A 5,163-nucleotide genomic window follows, 5' to 3' on the forward strand; every position below is an offset into this window, starting at 1 on the left:
TGCTTCCAAACAGCTCTGAAACACAGTTATTGGATGTATGTGTGGTGGGATTGTTCTACAGGTTGACTACATTCAGTGCAGCCTCTCTCTCTCTCTCTCTCTCTGTACAGGACGTGTCTTGAGTCACCGCCCACTCTGGCATTTTCCCACATTAATATGCAGTGTATATACTGTATGTTATCAACAGCCAAAACTACATCTCAGGCGCTATGATCCTCTGGATAAATCCCTCCGCGCCCCGAGGAGCAAGAGGACTCACTCCACTGCAAACAACCAAACATTACGCCATCCTCCGGTAGGTTATTATTATTTTTTTCTTCCTCTTTTCGACTGACAGCAGTTGCACGCTCTGCCCAGTCAGATTTTGTGCATCTGTCGGGACTGCTTGGGAGGACGTCGGCTCTGACTGCAGTGCATTGCGATGCAGAGAGGGGGAATAAGGATAGGATGCCTGTATGAGCTGCACGCCTGAAGCCCACAGCGGCAGCAGCAGCAGTCAGCAAGCGGACAGAGTGCAGGGAGGTGGTGGCGGAGTTTTATGCGCACACCTCTGGACGCTGCCACCGACGAGAACCGAGGCGCCTCTGCAGCGCCGCAGCTTTTCAGAGGGATACCGTCTCGATACGTGACTCCGAGCCCAAAGCTGCTCTGGATCTGGGAGGGAGGGAGGAGGGGGGCCCTTGCGCGGCACCCCGCCCGTCTCGCCTCATTTGGACTGCAGGGATAACGACCTAAACCGTGATATCCCCGCGCAGAAACCACCGGAGCAGGTGTCGGTGGCAGCGCTGTCACCGTTTTTTTTCTTTTCTTCCTACATCCCGCACCTCTGCGCCAAAGGTAAGCTCAGCCACCCAGTGCGCCGCCAGGAATGGAGGCAGCGTGTAGGTGTTCATGGCTTCCAGCAGTGATGGGGATAATGATGATGATGATGGTGCTCAAAGCAGCCCAATCTGTCACTAAACCGCCGCAGCGCCGTCTTTCGCGTGTCGTGTTCTGCTTTTTTTGTTGTTGTTTTCGCTACCGAAGAGGATAATTGATCGATTTCGCTTTCATGCACGCGTCTTGTGAAAGAGGTGCATAAAAAGAGAATGACGTAGGGAATTCCCACAGTAATCCAATAGCGCGCGATGACACCTGCACATTCCGCCAGTGCGGTCCCTGTTTGGCCTGCTCAGTCATGTGCGCAAAGCGGCCGTGCGCGGCTTTCGGCAGCGCACAGATTGACTTGAAACGATTAAACTTGGAGACAAACTGTTATGTAACGTGATTTTGCTGACGTGATCTCGCCATAAGCGGGGGTTACCTTCGCGTCTCTGAGATGTTGGAAGTGGCCCGTGTTTACATTGATGTGATCGGTTATCACACTGACGTTTATTCACAATCAAATCGTGTTGTGGTCGTAATTGAGAGCGAGAGCTGAAGGGCCTGCAGTGTCTCTGATAAAAACTCTCCTTTGAGGTCTGTCAGTAAACATTTTGTGTGTGTGTGTGTGTGTGTGTGCCAGTGTGATCTGCTTTCAAGGTAGGGTTTAGGTGAAATCTGCAAAACTGCAGACTTGCTCAGCTTTCTTATAAATGTGATACATTCAACAAATCTGTTACCTGAGATGAACTGGAACAAGCAGAAAAACAATTTTGCATCTGCAAAAAGAAAGAGCAAATGTCCTCACTTGACAGAATTTGACAAGGGGTGGATGTTTGGTTTTGACAGCTGTCCAGCACAGAAACTATAATGTAAGCTGCAGGTGTGTCTGATAGCTGCTGTTTAAATATGCATGTGAACTTTTTTTTTTTTTTTTAAGTTGTGGGAGGGTAGCTATCATGAAGCAATATGAGGATTAGAGAAAACCCTGGTGTGCACAGAGTCCATAATTATTTGCTCTTACCCCTAATTTCAGGGATTTGGGTAAGAAAACTGCACAGTCACTACACCAGAACATGTAGAAAACCTACTTTGCTACTCATGTCTATGACAAGAAGCGCTGTTGTTTACCCAGTGTCACCAACATACTCGCAGCCATTTGGGAAAATAGATGTCATAGATGTTAGTATTTGTTTGAGAGCTGTATCTGAGTGGTAGTAGTCCATCAACACTGCAGAGTTTCTTTAAATAAACACCTAAATAATCTAACGTCTGAATTTTAACACCAAGATTTTCATTTTTACTGCGAATACATCTGTCACTGGTCTCCTTAATTACTGTCGACTCCTAATATGTTTGCTTTTTACTTGACTAGATGTCAAAGGAGTTATTGGAACCTTTAAATAAGCTTTTTTTTTTTTACAGCAGACATTTCCTCTTGTCTAAAACTGTTACGCACAAGCGCTAATAATAAGGTTAATGATGACAATGCTTTGTTGGAGTGCCCCAGTAAGCCATGCTAGTGTGACAGTGAGCTGCACGCACAATATTAGGTCTTTGACAAAGTGGCAAAATAGAAATCATCACACTTCTTTGACTGCCAGAATGACTTTTGGGAAAGAAAGGGCATGTTGTTGTGAAGTTTTGCATTGATTGTCAATGTTTTAGATTCATTATGCAGCTATAGTGTGACAACAGCTTGGTCAGTTTGACATATTCAAGTATTTGCTTGGTTCAGTTAGAAATCCTACCAGTGTTCCAATTTATACCATTATCACACAAGCTCTCAAAGCTAAATCTATTCCAGTGTTTGATCCCGGGTTAAAAATACATCGCCCACAGGCAAAATAGGCCAGATACTGGACCTCACATCTTCACTGGTTCATATCAGTGTACTAGTACACATATAGCTGTTTTACAGTGAGAGTTAAGGCAGCGTAGGTTCTTTTGTGTAATGGTTTCATTTTCAGTGTTCATCAGAAATCCGTATCGGTTCAGGTGATCCGGTGAGGCTACGCTGACTTTCGAGGGTGTAAAGTGCTGCGTAGGAATAGAATTAGTCAATGAGTCAGGTGTTATAAAGGCAAAGAGGCCCAGGGCAGGGATGTCACTAACCACTTCACTGTTTTGTGTACGAGTCATCATTTATCCGTGATTAACCTAACCCATTAGCGTCCAAGTTTATCCTTTTGTTTCCCCTGCAGCAGTGTAAATGTTGTCAAAATGATCTCATTAGTATTGAGACAGTACAGTGTGTTTTGTGTATAAAAATATTCCGGCTCTTGATTGAAATGTAAATTTTACATTGAGTGAAATATTTATAAATGCCTCCACTGCTCTGTTAAATGTAAAACTTGTGGAAGTGTCATCCTGATGCTCTTGAGAACTTTGGGATTTGTAGTTGAAATTAAAATGAGGTTGGCTGCACAACATAAATTTGTAATGGTGGGCTCTGTAGTCGTTGTTAGCCACATGTGAATGCGTCTTAAATACGAGTTAAAGAAAATAAAACAGACCAGAATAAGCAATGGCCACAGTTACAAAGAGTAAAAATAGCCAAATGCCTCCAGCACATCCATCTGTATACAGTTTTTTTTATGCCTTTCATAAATCCAATACACAACCCACATTGCCATTTATAGCCGGGTCAGCGTTTTAAAGTCTGAGAGGGTGATATCAATCAGTCTTCTGGCGTAAATGCCATTTTTGAATTGGTGAGGCCTGTCATGCAGGGATACCTCCCGAGGAGTGACTCATCCCAGACATGTACTCCCAGGGCGACATGTTTAGAAAAGTACCCTGAGCGGGACAGAGCTACACTTTTTTTTTTTCTAGGAAGTGGGAACACTCTGGCACCAGTGCCGTAGCCTGCGTTCTTTCAGAGTGACTCACAAAGCTGCGTCCTCCGATGAGCCTTCGCTGAAGTGAGTTGTAGTCAGGTGGACCCCCTCAGTCCTCACACACTGCTCGTAGAAGGAGAGTGCGGTTTTGTTGAGTGGCCGTTTATTTGTTTTTTTTGTGTGTGTAAAACTTCTTTGTGCTGGTTGTGTGTTTTGTTCTTAACTTTATGTGTCAGTAAGGCACACTAAGACCTCAGTGCCACTGTGTGTATGTGTGTGCCAGCTCCCCAAGGTGCCCGTTCTGTCAGGCTGTAAAGTGCTGCAGTCACCTCCACGGGGGCACAGAGGGGTCCCTGTGCTGACACCAACACACACACAGAGCAGAGGAACAGAGAGGTGGAGGAATCCCTTCACTGACATCACCGCACCTACAGCTCGCTACACATGCACAGATGGCAAAGACGCAAGGGTCGACGTAAATCGTTAGATTCGTTTATTGATTCATCTCAGTATCGGGTTGAGTGAATTTATTTATTTTTCTTTAATTTAACTGTTTTATCTATCAAAATGGTGAAATATGTCCACTGCAGTACCCTTCGACCCGAGATGATGCATAAAAATAGCCTCCTTTGCCCAAACCACAACAATATTCAGACCTTACATCATTTGCTGAGAGCAGCAAAAGCAATATTTTAAGTTCTTTCTATCCTTTCGAGCTGTAAATCCTTAAAACAAAGCAATATCTTCATTGGAGCTTTTTGACTCAGTGCATATGTCTAAAGAGGCCTGAGGAAATGTTTAGGTTTTTGTGTTAAAACAACAACAATATAAAAAAGTGAAGAAAACAGTGTGTGCAACTGCTTAAAAACACTCGGATCAAAGGTAGAACACATCATGACATGAGTGCATAAAAAGAGTGTCCAGTTTACTTTTCTGGCTCATGCGCAGTCGGACGTTAGACCCACACACACACACACACCCATGTAGAACCTTGCAGACATGCAGATGCAGTAGCCAAGAATTTGCCTGAGGTCTCCCAATATTTTACTTACTGTCAACAAAAGCCTTATTAATTTGCTCAGTAACAGCTGGCGACTGTAGATTCTAGCAAATGTTGCTCCAGCAGGAGTAAATAGCCCATTTCCTGGGGACTACTTGCAGCTGAGGATTGATACATATTAATTGCTGGTGATTTACAGCAGCAGGACAGTGTACATTATGTGGTACCGACTCAAAATGTACTGCAGCATGTTTGTTAATTAGGGGTTGACTGATATGTTTCTTTAAGGGCCGATAAAAATGAACAGTTATCAATAATCAAAGAGACCGATGACCAATATTTGGAACCGATCCGTGAGAATAATTAAAACCTTGGCATTACAAACTCCAGCGCAAAACTTTGAAATGCCTTTGCTGGTTTGTGTTTTACATAGGTTTAGATAAAGGAGAACTTTCACACATT

Source organism: Stegastes partitus, unplaced genomic scaffold, assembly GCF_000690725.1.
Source record: "Stegastes partitus isolate 25-593 unplaced genomic scaffold, Stegastes_partitus-1.0.2 Scaffold1503, whole genome shotgun sequence".
Lineage (NCBI taxonomy): Eukaryota > Metazoa > Chordata > Actinopteri > Pomacentridae > Stegastes > Stegastes partitus.